This window comes from Mastigoproctus giganteus, chromosome 9 (assembly GCF_048544385.1).
Source record: "Mastigoproctus giganteus isolate SK-2022 chromosome 9, ASM4854438v1, whole genome shotgun sequence".
In the NCBI taxonomy this organism is placed as follows: Eukaryota; Metazoa; Arthropoda; class Arachnida; order Uropygi; family Thelyphonidae; genus Mastigoproctus; species Mastigoproctus giganteus.
This window is the reverse complement of record NC_143583.1, coordinates 83,859,663-83,879,337: the sequence shown is the minus strand read 5'-3', so window position 1 is coordinate 83,879,337 and position 19,675 is coordinate 83,859,663. Positions and strand designations below refer to the sequence as shown.

Below are 19,675 nucleotides of genomic sequence, written 5' to 3'. Positions count from 1 at the left end.
TCCAAAAATATATGCATAAGCTCATCCTTCCAATTAAATGCCATTATTATAGATTATTATGCAAATATCTGACAGCTGCAATCACAGTTTGAAAACAAACTGTGATTGCAAGAAAAATACATGTTTATACGTGTCACTCTCTTTTCACTGTGGATGAATCAATCACTCGATTCATCAAAAATAGGAATTCAATTTACTTCATTCACTGTTTACTTTTGGACATTTAGATGAAATTCAATTTATACTTTTTCACTTTAGACGAATCATCCGGAATGTACATCTAAAGTGCAAAATGTAAATTCGTCTTTAGTATACAGCCCAAATGCTAGTAAAATTAAAACCTGGTTACAAGTTTACTAACATATGAAACTTTTCCCATTGAATGATTTTGCGAAATTCATAAATAAAAATCTGCAGGCAACCTGACATTAATGTCAAGTTGCCTGCAGACATGGCAACAGAACTGTATTAATTCTTCACGTCTGCGCATTATACAAGTGAATCGCGAGACTTAAAACCTCTCTTAAATGGAGCCATCTTCACATTTAACATTTGGACCAACTGATGACGCTCACGAAAGCCGAGTGTTAGGACTCTGAGTTCCTTCACGTCTTACGATCTTTAATTTTTAATAATGGGGAATTTTTCATAGAAAAGTGAACTTTTTTTTCAGAGTATTCGGAGTTTTAAGTGTTTTCTAAGTTCCTTTTAATTTTCATGATTTTAGTTTCATTTTATTTTCATCTTTTCGACATATTGATCCTCATGCTTGGAGATAAGTTTCACGTATGTAGAAGCTTTATCAAATTCCTCTATTCATAAATGCTTTGTCGGGTAACCTTTATTTTTCATTTTTCAAACTCACTCGAGAATACTTGAAATTCGCATGCTCAAGACGTTCGCGAGAAGTACAACGGCCCACTTACAGAGTGGCCTATTGGGATCCTTCTCCTTAATTGCAATTAACTATTGTTTTTAGTGAACAATATATAACAGTTCTGAGGCACTTAATGCTCTTGAGATGCAGAATGCAATTAATTACATTAACATAGTATTAATGTACAATACGATCCAAAAGTAAAGACAAGCAAAGACAAACCTTGACCAACCAATGTTGGTCAAGGTCATGTTCAAACGATTTTTTTGAATTGGTGAGACCTCCCCGCAAATAAAACTAATGATTTCATTTGGGTTGAAGCTGAGCAAGAAATAAATATATTACTTACTTTTAATAATTAAATTTTAATCTATATATCAAATAAACCTAGTCTGCGCGTGTAGCACAGTGTCACCGTCACCTTCTTACCCACACCTGGTGGAAAAGGCCCGGGTTCGAATCCCGTCATTAACGCGAGGAACTTTAATGGGCTTTTTCCACTCCGTGGCTGGGTTAGTTGGTCTCAGGCGTAGATAGCAAGGTCCCCCCTCTCCTCAAGAAAATAGAAAATTCGGTTTTTTCGTCTATCAAAACAGGCAAATCGACCAGAGAACACACGCTATTCACAGACACAAATACGGGTTTATGTAATGAATGACCCTAATACAATAATAATATCAAATAAACCAATGTTGTAACTTCATACAATAAAATTTTATGAAGTTGATCCACCAATCAAATTTAAAACCTCTTAACATTTAAAAGAAATTTCCGATCCGGAAGTGCTGGGGTTGCGACCCACGATTTGAAAACCTCTGCCATAATAACCAGTTCGGTTTTTGTTCCTTATATATCTGTACATCACATAACATAAATTTTTCAAATGTTTTAATTATTATATTTTTTAAGTTGTCCGGCTTTCAATTCGCACTATGCATGGCGTTTCAAAAGTTCAAACTCTTAGGGAAATTGTGTTATTGCCTTTACATGTAATAAATATCCGTGTTTGCACATGAGAATTCTATTTTGGAGATTGCTGAACATTGCAGAGGTGTCCGGAGTAACTTCAGTGCATCCTACGCTGAATTCTACCAGTTACATTAGCATTATCAGGACGAGGGTAAAGCGACCAAAGCATCTGCCTTAGACGTCAGGGTTGGAACAACAAGAGCTAACGGGTTTAATGGTGTTGGTTAATATAATATAGTTAGTTGGGAGAAGTATGGACGGATGTCTGAATTCAGTCCCGAATGGTCATCTGTGTTAAAGGAGAAATTCAGTTATCTTCAGTAAGTCATGTCAATATATAAACAAATTTCTCTGAGTAAGGATTCGTGAAATATCCTGTAGGGTCCCGAGTATCAATTAGATCCATTGAACAACATATTGTTGTGATGATTTCTTCCATTATAAATGATTTATTCTTTTTCCAATCCTTTCTCTTTCTGTATTCAACTATATAGTAAAACAAGAACCAGGGGACAAAAACATAAAATTTTGGGGTGCAACAGAAGGCTAGATCTGATACAGTATGAGATCTCATGTAAAGTACTACATATGGGAAGCAGTAACCCCAGAGTAACCTATAAACTCTGTGGTACTACACTGACAGTGGCAGAGAACGAAAAGGACCTGGGGGTAATTGTGCAGGTAGATATAAAGTTTCTGAGCAGTGCAGACGGTCTGCAAGAGTAGCTCATGGTATCTTGTCAATATACAGGAATTTTGTATACTTGATATACAGGAATTTTTCTAGCAGGGATAAGGAGGTGATTATCCCCTTGTATAAGGCAATGGTCAGGCCACACCTTGAGTACTGTATACAGGTCTGGAGAACTCATTTTAAGAAGGATGTGGAGCTGTTGGAACGAGTACAGAGAAGGCAACAAGATTAGAGAATGGAACAAAGGGTTGCTCTTACGAAGAAAGGCTTAAGTTTTGCAAATTACAGTGTCTGGAGACTAGGCACCTGCGAGGTGTATAAAGCTTTGGGTTTGAGCATGCTCAATGCTGATGGGATTCTTCCTCTTGCTCAGAATAATCACCTGAGAGGGCATAAATTCAAATTGAGGAAAGACAGATGTAGGATAGATGTGCGGAAGTTTGCCTTTAGCCAGCGGGTAGTTGGTTGGTGGAACAGACTTCCATCCTTTGTTGTGGAAGTTGATAGCCTAGCCTAAATAAATTTAAGGCTGGGCTGGACAGGTATTTGGAATGAGCGGAGGGGTGAAATGGGAGAGTTTTTGTTTTTTTTATTTTGGCTGATGCTGCAAAAGCTTGCATCATGTGCCTCTACTAATGCTAATGCTAAAGTTTACTTTCGGACAGTGTGTTGTAAGATCATTGGAATATATGCCTGCCACAGTGGGCAGATAAAAATTTTTCACAGGCAGAAAAATAAGTTCGTTTTCCTACATCATTTAGCCTTTATAATACCAGTACTATATCGGTATTTAGTGATCTATATATTTAATGAAAGTGTTATATAATTAGTTGGCTTACTGTTTTTTTATTTCAGATTTTAGGTCATTAAATTTAAATATCAACTGTTGGACAGTTGTAATTATGAACGAAACATGTATTTAGTCAAAAGAAATTGATAGTTTTGGTCCGCTTTTGGCTGGACCAACACTATTAAGTATGCTGTGGAAGACTTTCTATTCATTTCTAGTATAAGGCTGGTGGAATATTCCTTTGAAGCATTTGTGAGTTCCACTAATTCTGTCTTGCCCTAATTCTGCATTTCAATTCATCCTAAAAATGTTTAACTGAGTTTAAATCTGTGTTGGCAATGTTCCGCTTTATTATTATCCTCAAACCACGCGTACAGTCATTGCTTTGTTGCATCGAGCACTGTCGTGTTGGAAGGTGGTCGCTTCCATAAAAAAATAGTCGCAAAGTAGGCTACAGAGAATTGTCCAGAAGATCAATGTATGACACAGTATTCGTGGTACCATATGCATTGTGACCAGTGGACGTAGACTACCACGAGAAATCCCCAACCCATAATACCTCCATCCAACTTCACAGTTCGGACAACATATTCAGTGGTAAGCGTTTTCCGAGCAGCCTTCATATCCAGCATCTCCGTTAGACTGAAAGAGCATGTAGTTTGACTCGTCGCTTCACAGAACCGATTCCTTTGATCTACAGTCCAGGTTCACGTGCCTTATACCAGATGACAGTAAGAATTTGTTTTTGTTTATGCTACACCGCTGCAAATAGCGGTCAACCTAGTGAACATTACCAAAGGCATTGGAAATATTTACAGATTTCCTTTGGCAGGTCGCTCTCCAAACTCAGATTTTCTAGGGATTGATGGGTAGATTTAAATATCAGTCTCAGGACTTTGGTCCATGTCAGTCGGTATTTTACCCCTACGTGGATATTTCTTGAATTCGGTGCCACATGGTTCGATTTTTTCAGGTTACCAATTGTCGTCTTGGAAATGTTTAATTCCTAGGCAATAGAACCCCCCCCCCCCCAATATGACATCATACCTCTCTGAAATTCTGTTAGCTGTTTGTTTTCATATGCTCATCGTTCAGCTTATACTTTGAAATAGTTCCAACCTAATCGCTAATTACTTTTATAGGGAAAAATATTTGCACATTTCGTAGTTGCACACAATTTTTTGCATCACAGGGATGTTCCATAACTTTCGCTTGGACAATCAGTGTATACCACATGATTTTACACCATTAAATTGCTTAACTCCTGTGCCCCTTCCAACTTTACAGCCAAGGAAATCCTTCGTTCACTATATTCTCGTCCAGGCACTGCTCCAGATTCAGCCAGGTGTGCAGACCAATGAAGCGGCAGAAAACGTTTTAAAATTTCATTATGTTTTCAGAGAGTCCGTCTCTGGCTGTAAGTTTTTCATACACATTATACAAAAGGGAGAGGGGTTCATAATTTTTCATTATTTCTCGTAAACAAAGATGGGGATCGGTTCCATTTTTCGAGAGTCATTTCACACATCTCTTTAACATACCGCAGGAAGTGCAGTGATATTTAATTAATGTTTTTGTGAAAGAGGGCTTAAAACAGGCCGATATTCGCATAATGTGTTTTCTTCATGATGCACTGTCGAAAATGAGTGTATTATGGTGCATTGTTTTCAACGACAGCTGTGAGCAATCTCTCCTATGCTACACCTCTGCAAATAGTGGTCAATCTCGTGAACATTAGCAAGGCCGAAAATCTTATTCTAAACATCCGTCGCATTTTTTGCGTGAAGTCTTACAAGAAGCGGACGTCAATTTCGGCAGTGTAGAGACCGAGAACTTAACCTTCTAAAAAGTGAGTGCAAGGCAGGCTCCGAAGATGTTGACATTTAATAAGAAAGCATAGAGCTGAGGTTTCTTCTATGCAATTGGAAAGTCATAGAAGAGAGGAGAATGCATTTATTGACCAGATTTCGAAGTGATGCAGATCGGGGACAAGAGAGATGCGATTGAAGCATCTACCCCGGAACAAGGCCAATAGGGATTTCATGGGGTAAGTTTGAATAATATAGTTAGTTGTTGAAGACAGAACTTTCGAGAAAATGGTTCCGGTGAATAATTACTGGTAGACATTAAAGAACAAAATTTGATGTCATCTAATTAGAAAGACTTCAGAACTCCGAAGAATCGTTCAATATATATACTGAGGAAAACGACGACCTGTAAATTATAAAAATACTGAATTCATTCATTCTCTGTAATACATTACATCAACGACAGCAGAACAAAAATGATATCATGTCAAAAACAAATGGGTCGTTTAATACGCGTCTCATAAAGCAATTTGTTATAATTTAATGGGATTCCATCTTAAAGTTTAATAATATCCATCAATTTATTATAATTTAACTGTATTATTTCTTGGAATTGGAAGACATCAATCACGCAGGTACGAATTCAAGAAGAAATACCGACCACTATGTTAGTCAGTATTAAATGAACTATTTTAATTTATCTGCGTAATTACAATATTTAAAAGGTTTTAACTCATAAAATAAGTAATGTGCTATACAAAAAAAAAAAAAAAACTAGTACATGCCGTAACGTTTCGGATGTAAAGGTAGAGCCTTCGACAGAACAGACGGCTCTACCGTAAACAACCAACCAAAAATAAAAATAAATAAAACAAGATAAAAAAAATAATAATTACTTAATTAAAAAATATATTAATTAGTATTAGTAGAGGAAAATGATGCAAGGAAACAAACTTATGCAGCAACAGCCATAAAAAAATAATAACCCACCTCACCTATCCATACCCTCTAACAATTTGTCGATTCTTCCTTAAATTTATTTAAACTATTCATACCTACTTCCAAAACACCAAGTGGATGTTTGTTCCAACAATCAATCACTCTCTGGTTGAAAGAAAATTTTCGCACATCTTGCATCCATCCTTTTTTAATTAGAATTTATGGCTCTTCATGTGTGAGGAAGACCAATGAAAACCTTCCTTTTCATGTGTAGTCTGAGGAAGAGGAAGGTTTTCATCGGCACTAAGCCTACTCAATCCATTCAAATCCTTAAACACCTCAATCAGATCTCGCGTTGTCTTGTCTTGTCTCCAGGCGCTGCAATTTTCAGAACTGAAACCTTCTTTCCTGGTAAAAGAACTCGTTCCCACAGATCTACATCCTTTCGCATATGAGGCTTCCACACCTGTATGCAGTACTCAAGATGTCGCCTAACCGTTGCCTTAACACCTTCTTACCCCTACTGGCAAAAATTCCTGTATATCGTTGAGTTGTCCTAGCCGCTCATGGGGGTTCTGTCATTTCTACGCTGCTCAGAGACCTCTCCAAACATGAAAAGGTCTCGCTGTTCATTTCTATCTCTCTACCAAAGCAACTAAGCAAACCCTTAGCCATAATTATGAGAGCATCCTTGGACTCAGGGGAGGTTCCCACGGACTGGAGATGTGCAAATGTATCCCCAATTCACAAAGGTGGATCGAAGGGTGACACGAGTAATTACAGACCAGTTAGTTTAACTTCTGTTCCGGGTAAAATAATGGAGTCACTGGTTAAAGATGCATTGCAGGATCATCTAGACAAGACTGCAGCAATAATTCAGACACAGCATGGGTTTGTTAAGGGAAAGTCTTGTCTGACAAATTTGATTGGTTATTATGATGTGGTCACAAAGGAACTGGATGCAAAAAATAATTTTGATATCATATACTTGGATTTCAGGAAAGCTTTTGACACTGTTGCGCATGGAAGACTACTGTACAAATTGGAGCAGAATGGTATTAAGGGTAAGTTGCTACAATGGATAAAAGGATGGTTAAGTGGGAGAAGACAGAGGGTGGTAATCAATGGGTGCTGCTCTTCGTGGACTAATGTTATTAGTGGAGTCCCACAGGGTTCGGTGTTGGGTCCACTGTTGTTTTGTGTATTTATCAATGATATTGATGAAGGTATATCAGGCTTAATGTCGAAGTTTGCAGATGACACAAAGGTTGGCAGGGTTGTTAATGACAGTGTGCTACTGCAACAGGATCTAGATAATTTGGGCAGATGGGCTAAGAAGTGGCAACTGAAGTTTAACCTTGACAAATGCAAAGTACTGCATATGGGTAGAAGTAACCCCAGAGAAACGTACCAACTGTGTGGTACTACACTTAAGGTGGTACAAAATGAAAAAGATCTGGGAGTAATTGTGCAGTCAGATATGAAGTTTTCTGAGCAATGCAGACAGGCTGCTAGGGCAGGTCATGGGGTTTTGTCAATGATATATAGATATTTTGCTAGCAGGGAAAAGGAGGTGATTGTCCCTCTGTATAAGGCAATGGTCAGGCCACGCCTTGAGTACTGCGTACAGGTCTGGAGGCCTCATTTTAGGAAGGATGTAGAGCCTAGTCTCCAGCCACTGCAAATTGCAGTGGCTGGAGACTAGGCACCTGCGCGGTGATCTGATTGAGGTCTATAAGGCCTTGAATGGGTTGAGCACGCTGAATTCTGATGGGATCCTTCCACTTGTTCAGATTACGAACCTACGGGGACATAAGTTCAAATTAAGAAAGGATAGATGTAGAATAGATGTGCGGAAATTTGCCTTTAGCCAGCGGGTGGTTAATTGCTGGAACAAACTTCCATCTGTCGTTGTGGAAGTTGATAGGTTAAATAAATTTAAGGAGGAACTGGACAGGCATTTGGAGGGAATGGTGTGATTTTTTTTTTGGCTGATGCTGCATAAGCTCATACACTTGCTTTCTTGCATCACGTGCCACACTACTACTACTACTACTACTACTACCACGTGAATATGAAAAAGATTCTCATTGCTCAGTTTTCTGGGCAGTGCCGACAGGCTACCAGAGATGGTCATGGGGTATTGTCAATGATATACAGGAATTTTGCTAGTAGAGAAAAGGAGGTGATTATCCCTTTGTATAAGGCAATGGTCAGACCACGCCTTGAGTACTGCGTACAGGTATGGAGGCCTCATTTTAGGAAGGATGCAGAGTGCTTGAGCATGTACAGAGAAGGGCAACAAGATTGGTGAGAGGAATGAAGTGTTCTCTTACCAAGAAAGACTTAAGTTCTGCAAATTGCAAACTGGAGACGAGGCACCTGCGAGGTGATCTGATCGAAGTGTATAAGGCCTTGATTGGGTTGAGCGCGGTGAATTCTGACGCGATTCTTCTGCTTGCCAGATTACGAACCTGAGTGGGCATAAATTCAGATTGAGGAAAGACGGTTGTAGAATAGATGTGCGGAAATGTGCATTTAGCCAGCGAGTAGTTGATTGCTGGAACAAACTTCCATCTGTTGTTGTGGAAGTTGATAACTTAAATAAATTCAAGGAGGAACTGGACAACAAAATTTTAGAGGGAATGGATGTGTGAAATTGTTTTTTTTTTTTTTTTTTGCCAGTGCAGCAAAAGCCTGTGGCTTCCTTGTACTGTACTATATGGCGAATACTATTACTTAACCTGGAATGTTATCGTATAATACATCATATTTTTAAAACTGAATGTCCCAGATTTAAGAGATTATAAGTACTTTAGTCCCAACAGTGTTAATGATTATTCCCTCTGTACAGTCAACTTGACAAACATTTAATTAAACTGAAAATAGTACCACTTAAGAAGAGGCCTCTGTAGCCGAGTGGTCAGGAGCGTGAGTGCAGTAGCACACGCTCTTTGAGTACACCGCGGTTCAAGCTCCTGACTGTAAATACGGTCGGTCTGCCAGCCCACACTGGACCAGAGTGGCAGATTATGGTCCATTTCCCTCAACATGAATTGTTTAGGAGGCTTCCATCCTGCAGTGAGTTGATAATGGCTGCAGTTTACCACTTAAGAAATACATGTAAGCATAAAAATTTCATGTGACTTCTAAATAAAATGGTACTGTTTTAAAAAAAATGTAACTCTTTCCATCTTTTTCGGGATAGCCTCACCCAAAAACTAGTTGTTTGGTCGACTATTTTAAACTTGTCCATTCAAAGGCATATATGAAGAGAGTACAAACAAAACGAAAGTACTGTATTTGAAAGAAAAAAGAGTCACTGCTGTTTGGAAAACTAAACTACTGTAGTTGAAAATTTCGAAATGGGCAGCAGGTTGCCCAGGCCTGCAGGGTATAGTCAAACACTAAAAATAACTTGTCTCAGCCCTGTATACTGTGGCATATAAACAATAAAAAGTTGTGGGGGTGGTAAAATTGTATATAGTGACACTAAGATCACCGATATTCGAACAGGGCGGTCTAACCTTCATACTTTTTTGCAGAGTTGTTCTTTTTACAAGTAAGACATTCTTGAACATTAAAACTTCTGCATTATTTGGTAAAAGAATAAAAAAAAATGTTCTTTTTACAGATAATGTAAACATACAATGTTCAAGAATATGTTTTTGGCATAATCTCTGAGAGATTATTCCAAATATCTATCCTAGATCCATCCTTGTATTTAGGGGCATGTTTATAGAGACAAAATATCCACTTATGGGCACCTACAGGAAAAATCGTCAGGTAATGATGCTGGAAACACTAATTTAATGCTATTGTTGATTAAAACAACAACAAAATAATAGCTATAGAATTATGGTGCTTTAAAGCACATGCCTAATATCAAAACAAAATGCAATAGTACCAGGGCCAGGACTTGCTATGGAGCCCGCTAGACAATTATCTAACTTCTCTAAGATAAATTCGTCCCTGCTGATATTAAATTTCAGTATAAATTCTTGCTTCTTGAGTTTTCACATCAGTAAGATACAAATTTGCTTCACTCTATATGTAACTCTGATTATCTTTGATTTCTTGTATTCGGTACGACAATGAACTTTTCTGCAAGCACTATATCAAATTTAATATAATTATAGTCAATGACGATAACAAGGTTTGAAAATACAGATATCCCTTTGCAAAAACAGAAACGCAAACGAAAATTTTAATTATCAAGTTTTATTATAAAAATAGCATATGTTTATTTTTTTAAGATGTAGTTATGCGGACTCTACACTTGTCATCCAAGGTTATGTTGACAATTCCCATCACTTAACTGGGAAATACTACAGGCGAAATCTAATTTCCGACATATCCAGTACAAGAAGTTGTGAATCATTTGAATCTTCTTCATATGCTTACAAATTATTAAAATACTAGAATACCCATAGAGAATATTTCGCCAAAACTGTTTCTGAGAAGAAGTAAAGATTAATATCAAAGTAACCTCTCCCTTCGCTGCCAGTGGGGCGAACTCGGTTAATAAAATGTCTAAAAATGCAATTTGATAATCTTTTACAACTATCCTTAAAAAAAATTACAATCATTGCACAAAAATTATCAGGAAACTGCTACGTATGAATATTACCATGAGCAAAATGCCAACTTCGTTTGAAAGTCTGACCCCGAGATTTTTTGATTGTGATGACAAAAGCTAAGAAATTGTCTTCTCTTCAAAGAAAATCTCAAGTTAGTTTCACTTGGAACTAAATCAATTCTCGGAATTTGAAAATTTATTATTATTATTATTGCAATTTTACTGCTAAATAAAACCGACTGAAAAAGGAATCAGGTTAAAAACTTGGTTAGCCTTTGAGTAATTCAAGTTCAAAGAGAGTCAAGGACAGAGGGACACAAGCAAATTAATAACCCAATGGCAGGAAATAAAAATTCGTGTGATGGGCATGGGTTGTTAACTCGGCTAAGATTATCTGATGCTCAGATTTTTAAAAATATCCTGGTTTTTATAAAATATATTACATTGAATACATTATATAATATTTTGATTTATTTCAACTTTATTATTATAAAGTTGAAATATTTTTGTTGATGCTACATATTCAGGGGTGTGCTGCCAATTTGTTAGTAAGGGTTTCGGACAATCCCACCTGACCTGCATATTATACCTCAAGATTCATGAATATTACTAGCGAGGAGAGCAGGATGAAAAACATTTCAGGATCATTAAATAATGATATTTACTGTCATTCTTGTCTTCCTAAATATGGTAGATATGTTGCAAAAAAAAAAAAAAAAAAGCGTAAAGTTTTCGTAAAACAAATGAAAATCATACAGAATTGTTAACTACATAATATGTCTCAAGCATATTAACCTGAATTTAGCTAACATTCTCACTTATTTCATATTGTGATGACTTTGTCACAGTCAACTTCAATTATGCGAAATATATTTCGGGATTATGTGTGTGGATATGAAATTTGGGGCTACAGCTATGGTGGATCTCCATGGCAACCCACGTGCACTCTAAGAGCGATTCTTCAAAAAGATATAGAATAACAGCCTGAATATTTCCATATGATTATACACTAAATAAAGCGCCAGAACTCAGGTGTTTATGAAGTTATTTGTGGAGATAATACGTATCCTGTATTTTTAATTACTGAGAAGATTCTTAAGAATCGGTTAATGGGGAGAGAATTAACATCAGTTTTCGAATATAAAGAAAATGTAAGTAAATAAAAACATATATGTTCAATAATTGTGCTCATACTGTACAACACTTTCATTCTTTACATAGTATACCTTTTCATCCTTCCTTGTAACTACAGATTGATAATATTGCATTCTAAATTTCCACCTGTATAAAACGTGACTGCCTGTCAGTATATTATCAATGCTGAAATATATATAGTTAGATTAGCAACCAACCAACCACCAAATAAAATAAAACAAAAAAAAAAGAAGAAAAAAAAACGTTGGAGGAGTTAACGTAACAAATAATCACCATTTGAGCAATGCGCCTGCGCTAATGCACATGGTGCAGAGTTGTCTCACGTGTTATTTTCTACGACACCCACTTCTCGCTGGATACGCAAGAAGTAATATAAACTTATACTTCGAATTCTGTATCATTCAACGTTGTCAAAATATAAATTCAATTCCGAATAAAAATCGGAATATTTCGATAAATAGAAATGCAATTCCATCAACAGAAAATTTAAAGGATTACGTTCTCTCCATTCATTTATTATGAAGTCTATACAACCTGTCTGTCAGCTTTTTTCGCCTAGGCGTTATAAACAAAGGTGGGTATTCCTCTAGCATCAATAACTTGTTTATATAAATATTAATAATCGAGCCTAAAAACCTAACACTTTTTCTTTTAGTGAATGTCAGTTCTAACAATGCTACATTCTTATCTTAAATATTCTGATGAATTAATAGGCATATTTAAAGATTTTTTTCAGAAGCAGACTATAGTAAAGCCGCAGAGCAACAACAAACTGACATGCATCTTCTTCTTTGAAAATATTTATAAAAGTTATAGGTGTCAAGATATTTAATAGAGAAGTCTATATGTTACACATAATTTAACCTGACACGTAGAAATATATCTGTCACCACCAGTCTACTGCTTTCTTACCTTACATTCTACAAATAATACATGCACAATCTAGTTATACAAATGTTCAGCTTACTACACGTGCTAATCAATCAAACCATACAATGACTCACTAATATTAAAGGATGATATTCTTTCACTTCATACGATTGTATACACTTATTTCCATGGTAACAAAGCGACACCCTACCGTTTTTTCTCCGGGGGTTGGCTTGTTTCCTTCTTGTACACCTGAGACCCTGCTCTGCCATGATTTCATTCTTTCAATGACTCCCGGCACCAGTCCAAAACATACTCGTTGATGTACACATGCGTACCTCAATTGCGTTTCCTCACGCGTTGACAACTTTATAAAATGAATACGATAACTATATGAGTATTCTTCGGTGGACCGCCTTTCAGTCTCCGTGTTGCTCATAAAAAGTTCGTTTAAAGGTGTGCCAGAGTGATCCTCTTATGAAGGTGAAACCTGAAAGCTGATGCGTCGACGATGCCCCACACCCATAGGACTAAAGTGACAGGGAAGTGATCTAATCAATGATTTCTGCAGGCGAAACATTGCCATTGGTTGGGTACCAGTGTTCTCTGATTGGTGGATGACTTTGCACCTATCAGGTTGCTCCGCCTTGTGAGTCACGAAACAATCCGTAAGCCACACAGCATAACAACTCGATTCTTGAAAGCGCCGAGAGTAATGCTTTAAAGGTAAAACCGCATCCCTCTGCTTGCAAGTACTTAGTTCGGTTAACAGAAGAAGAGATATTATCAAAAGTTTTCTAAAACGTCAGGACGATCAATTTGATACCTGGAATACTAAGGTGATTGTTTAGAAACCCTTCTTCTGTTAGGCCTACCTTTCATTGAACAAGAGCAACGGTAAGAAGAAACAAGCAGGCAATCCATTTTTTAAGGAATTGTGATAACAGTATATCGACAACCAAACATGTCATTTAGTGGCATTTTTGTATAATTATATGTGGCGTATGTTAGGTGTGCTATAATATGCAGATTGCCTTTTAGAAAATTCATTTATATCTTAGTTTGTACTTGAGTATCAGTTACTTGGCGTCTACTCGAATTTCATATACATGAATAATTATTTATACTACATATACTTAAATATATTATAGTTGTACTTATATAGTTACAAACGTTTTAAAATGTATATTTAAATATACTCATGTCTGTGTTTATACGTATTTACTTGTTGACAAGTTAGTTTTACAGTGTCAAAATTACACCGAGATGGACAACGTTATCTGGTTCAGAATATAGTGATGTGCATGCTGGCGCCACCTATCGGGAATATAATATTATAGTACCTAGTGCCAATTTCGGAGTCAGGTGACATTGGTGTAATACCTTAGCATATAGCGTATTTCCTTTTTAAAAATTAGAGTTAAAGGAGTTGAGTATCCCAGTTGCTAGCCAATGCTTTTGATCACTTGAAAAAAAAATGTCAAATTATGATTAGGTGCTTTAAAATTATTAATAGTTATTTACAAAATGCCATTAAGAACTTCAGTAATAATTACATGGTAGCAGCCTATTATAATAGGTTATACATCATTAAGAGGTTATTTTTGCATTGCAAAATTTCGTTTGTCTGTTTGCTGGGCTGAACATTTTCCCGAAATTTCTGGATAAGCTTTCGGACACTTGTTTGTACAGTAGCATAACTTCAAATATTAACCCCTCCAATTTTAGAATCCCTTTCCCCCAGATGGTTTAACATTTATAGTGTATCAATCACACACACCTCCACTGTAGCAGCCCTGGTGATAGTGTTACTCTGCGTTTGCATTATTAATTTTTATATGGCATACAATAAACTTACAATGGAAAGGCTCTTTGGGAAAAAAAGAAATTGCCTCCTTTAAATAGGGATTATTCAGCTGATTTTCAAAATAAGCATACTTTTACAGCAACAAGAAAGTAGTTAACGGTGGAAGATAATTAATATAAAGCTGCTTTATTGAACTGATAGTAAATAATCAGAAGTACACATTAAAATACACAAATAAAATGTTCTAGCATTAAAAATCTGTTTCACCAAAGAGTAACCTGTTATTTTCTGAGTTTCCCCTACCACAGAAAAAAAAATTATATTAGGAGACTTTTATACTAGGTCCCTGAATTCATATATTACTATTTTAATGGCACTGTAGCTGTGTAAATGTGTATCTGTAAAATGTTTGTGTATACAAGTGTGTTCACAGAGTGCTTTGCATGTTGTACAGGCTGAAAAAACCAGAATGGGGGGGGGACTGTCTTTCTCCATCTGCAATTGGTTAACTAAAGCCCTGATTGAAGAGGACTATTCTTCCAGTTTTCTATAGGAATTGAACGTGGCTCTTCAAAGGAGTGGCAAACAATGATTATTGTGCTGACTCTGCCCAAGCTCATATGATATTCTACTTCATATCTGTGTATATTTGTGTTATAAAGACATCCCAAGTTTCAGTGTTTGCAAGACCATTATGATAACATTAAAGCTTGGGTCAGTCGCTAATTATGTATTAAAAAATGCAAATTTTAACCGTAAAAACAAGTAATATAAGTAGTGCATAATGTTCCATAAAGTGTGCATAAATATTCTGTAATTATCAAAATAGATAACAGTGAAAGAATTTGAAGTATGTTTTATACTTTCATCAGATATAGGCATTTATTTATTTGTAATTCTCAAATAAAATTGGCCTTGGAATTTATACAATTATATTAGATTATTTTATATACACCCGTATATGTACTGTATATACCTTTCTATATAATTAAAATTAATTTTCCTCCAAATGATATTTATTCAGCCAATGGGAGAAGAGGGATGCGGGTTACGTGTAATATGTAACAAATACAACAATACATAACAGAAGCTTGTTTTTCTGTGGTAACAAGCTTCTCTTTAAGCATGGTCATGTGCTATGTTTATCTAACACAATCACACTGTACAATTCTTGATTTCCATATGTAACGTATGTATTTAAATAAACTAAATGCAACAAGGCATAACATTAAGAGTTTGATTCTATATCTATATAATATCGGTGTAGATACACCATAGACAACTCTTAAAGAAAAACTACAATCGTAGTGTGAAAGGCACCCACCGATAAAAAGCCAACTAGCTTTGAAACTGTGCCGTCTGGGTGATGGTGCCCACCCAGAATAAGTGACAATAGCCTTCTCTGTTAGTGAAGCGTTACTTATTCGACATAATGAAATACATGGTAACTCGTTGGGAAGAATGAGCACAATATGATACAGATGAAATGATGCCTTTCACACTACGATCGTAGTTTTTCTTTAAGAGTTGTCTATGGTATCTACACCAATATTATATAGATATAGCAATGTATTTATGTATTCATAGCTGAGGAAGAGACACACACACACAGAGTCGAAGGCTTCTGTATGTACTTTATTTTATCAAAAGAAGTGAGCAGGGGGCAAAGCCCTCTAGTATATCTTACTATTGAATACACCATGAATTGTCAAAATAATAGAGCAAGCTTATCTGCGAAAAGATCTAAACCTCCCAAGGACTTCCTAATTCATTTCACAAATATACGTGGTCTCAATTCTAATCTCAACGATGTCCATTTCCACTTGCAGTCTTCCAAACCCCATGTACTTTTTCTGACTGAATCTCAGTTATCAGTTGATTCAACTACTGCTCATCTCAGATGTCCAAATTATTTGCTGTATGATTCCTTTCGCCTCAAAGGTGGTACTTGTGCATATGTCCGTTCTGATATTCCCTGTCAGAGACTTGGCAATTTGGAATCTCCTCTCTTTGATCTTCTCTGGCTTAAAATCTCTCTACCTCATTGTGTAAAATTCATCTGTTGTCTCTACCGTTCTCCCAACTCCACTAATCAATTGGAGCTCTTTGACTTCCTCTCTTTGCAACTTGACTTTCTCCAGTCCAACTTTCCTAACAGTGAGGTAATTTTCCTTGGTGATTTTAACGTTCACAACTCCAGCTGGCTTCCGTTTTCTAGTCACACCGACCCAGCAGGTCGAGATGCTGAGGCTTTTGCAATTACTAATGACCTAGCACAGATTGTTCATTTACCTACAAGAATACCGGACAATCCTAATCATACAGCCAATACGCTTGATCTTTTTCTCACAAACAACCCTTCTAAGTACAAGGTTGAAGTGAGAGGTCCTTTAGGCACTTCAGATCACAACTTGGTGATTGTCTCTTCTCCAATGGAACCTTTATCTCATGGCTATTCCCAACCTCGTATTGTTTGGCATTACAAGAATGCAAAATGGGATGACCTGCGAGACTTCTTTTCTTCTTTTCCTTGGTCTGATTACTGTTTCAAAACTTCTGATGTCAACTTTTGCTCAGATCGTGTCAGTGAAATTATTCTTGCAGGAATGGAATCCTTTATCCCACACTCTACTTTAAAATCTCGTCCTTTATCTAAACCTTGGTTTTCCAATAAATGTGCTAAGGCTGTCCAAGAAAAGAACGTTGCATATCGTAATTGGCTTGTTTCTAATTCTTCAGTTTCATTTTCTGCCTACACCAAAGCTCACAACAATTGTAAAGCAGTTATTAATCAGTCCAAACTAGAGTTTGAACAGGCTAAGAGTAGAAAACTTGCTTCTTGCCCTAATGGTAGCCGAGCATTCTGGTCTCTTGCCAAAGCTATTGGCCGCAACTTTTGCCCATCTCTGCTCCCACCTCTGTCCAAACCAGATGGTTCTGTTGTCACTTCAGCCAAGGATAAAGCTGACCTGCTAGCATCCCATTTTTCTTCCAGCTCATGTATTAATGATCTTGGTAAAACACCTCCCACCATTCCTAACACGCTCCATTCAATGCCTCCTGTGGTCTTCTGTCAAAAGGATATCAGAAGGATTTTGATGAATCTTGATGCTAAGAAAGCTCCAGGTCCTGATGGTATTTCTCCACTTGTTCTCAAAACCTGTGCTCCTGAACTTACTCCTATTCTTTGCCGCCTTTTTTCACTTTCTTATTCCAAAGGTGTTTTTCCTTCTGCTTGGAAATTTGCTCATATCCAGCCAGTTCCTAAAAAAGGGTGACAAATCCCTCCCATCCAATTATCGTCCCATTGCAATTACTTCTACTCTTTCTAAAGTAATGGAGAAATCAATTAACCGCCAACTCTTAAACTACCTAGAAACCTTCCGTCTGATCAACGATCGCCAGTATGGATTCCGTCAGTGTCGATCCACTGGTGATATTCTGGCTTATGTTACCCATTTATGGACTAATTCAATGGAAAGGTTCGGTGAAACACAAGTAGTTGCTCTTGACATCTCAAAGGCTTTTGATCGTGTTTGGCATAAAGGTCTTCTAAACAAGCTTCCATCTTATGGTTTGCCAACTGTTTTTAGTAATTGGTTATCCAGTTTTCTCTCTGATCGCTCACTGAGGGTGATGGTAGATGGCTCTCTGTCTTCTAACTTCTCCACTAATGCCGGTGTCCCCCAAGGTTCAGTTCTTTCCCCCACTCTTTTCCTCTTGTATATCAATGACCTTCTTCCATTGACTGGAAATCCTATCCATAGTTTTGCCGATGATAGCACATTGCATTCCACTTTCCATTTTGAGAAACCTTGTCCAGCTCAATCAGCTTCAAGTTCTCGAAAATCTGCTGCCAATTCCTTAAATGCCGATCTTCAGGTAATTCTCCAGTGGAGCAAAGACAACTTAGTTGATTTCAACCCTTCTAAAACTCAATCTTGTCTTATATCTCGCAAAAAGGATTCTTCTGCTCCTATGCTTATCTTTAGTGACACTCCGATTTCTAGGCAAAATGATATATCTCTTTTGGGGATTACCCTGACTTCTAATCTCTCTTGGCACGAGCACATTACAAATATTGCTTCCTCTGCATCTAAAAAACTTGGTTTTCTCTTTCGCTCTCGGCGTTACTTTTCTCCCAAACAGCTGCTCACTCTGTATAAATCGCAAATCTGTCCTGCCATGGAATATTGTTCCCACATCTGGGGTGGTGCCCCCAAAACCTCTCTCAGGCTTCTTGATTCCATTCAGAAGAGGGCAGTTAGGTTAATTAATGATTCATCTCTAACAGAGTCTCTCCACTCGCTTTCTCATAGACGCACTGTTTCTGCTGCATGCCTCTTCTACAGATACTTCCATGGGCACTGTTCTTCTGAATTGGCTTCTATAATTCCCGCTCTCTCTTTCAAAACAGTCTGAACACGTGCTGCCACCAGCCAACATCCATTTACTGTCCAACTTCAAACCCACAGAACCAACTTTTCATCTTCCTCGTTTATTCATTCAACTGCCGTTTTCTGGAACAACCTTCCTTCATACGTATTTCCTGAAAATTACAATCTACAGAAGTTCAAGTCCAATATCAACAAATATCTTCTTTCGTCTTCTCAACCTCCAACCCAAGCACGGTACTAAGTACTATAGGTTATAATACCTCTCGTGTTTGGGGTTCTCATAAAAATAAAAAAAAATAAATTTTATTTAGATTCATGAATAACATATGAAGTTTTGGTTGTACTACAGATTGAGTACACCTCTGAAGGAAGTGGCTTCTTTTGTTTGAATACGTACCGAATTACTACTTAAACTAACCTAACCTTTTTTTCACTAGCCAAAAATGAAAGTCTATTAAAAAAAAATCCACACTTATTTTGCTTGAATCCATCCTGAATTTGGCCATGCCCACAATGCAGTGACAAATTGTACCCAAAATCTGGAGTTCAGCCGAAAAAAAATTTTTTTTTCCTCACTCAGAAAGATGCTTGTACTGTTTATACATCTATACTTTTGTATACGAATGATACCTAAAATATGATGTTGTATGTCACATCAAAGTGTGTTTTTAGTTGGCTTTGGCAGATTGACTGAAGGGAATTAAGATCAGGTGTGTAGTAGACAAATTTTTGTTTAAATTTAATTTCTGCAATATTCAAATTTTATTTCTGTAATTCAGTGAAATTAATT

At 36.9% G+C, this 19,675-nt stretch overlaps 1 protein-coding gene and 1 long non-coding RNA gene across 2 annotated transcripts in view; one reads left to right on the top strand and one right to left on the bottom strand.

The window, feature by feature from the left end:
- Window positions 1–12,925, bottom strand: part of zfh1 (Zn finger homeodomain 1) — a 516,729-nt gene extending 503,804 nt beyond the window's left edge. The window contains exon 1 of the mRNA XM_090381889.1: window positions 12,893–12,925. The gene's annotated coding sequence lies outside the window, so the exon portion shown is untranslated. The remainder of the gene's footprint in view (window positions 1–12,892) is intronic.
- A 438-nt stretch (window positions 12,926–13,363) lies between these two features.
- LOC150080506 (uncharacterized) overlaps window positions 13,364–19,675 on the top strand; it is a 55,594-nt gene continuing 49,282 nt past the window's right edge. Inside the window, exon 1 of the long non-coding RNA XR_016547425.1 lies at window positions 13,364–13,578. This is a non-coding gene — a long non-coding RNA (uncharacterized LOC150080506). The remainder of the gene's footprint in view (window positions 13,579–19,675) is intronic.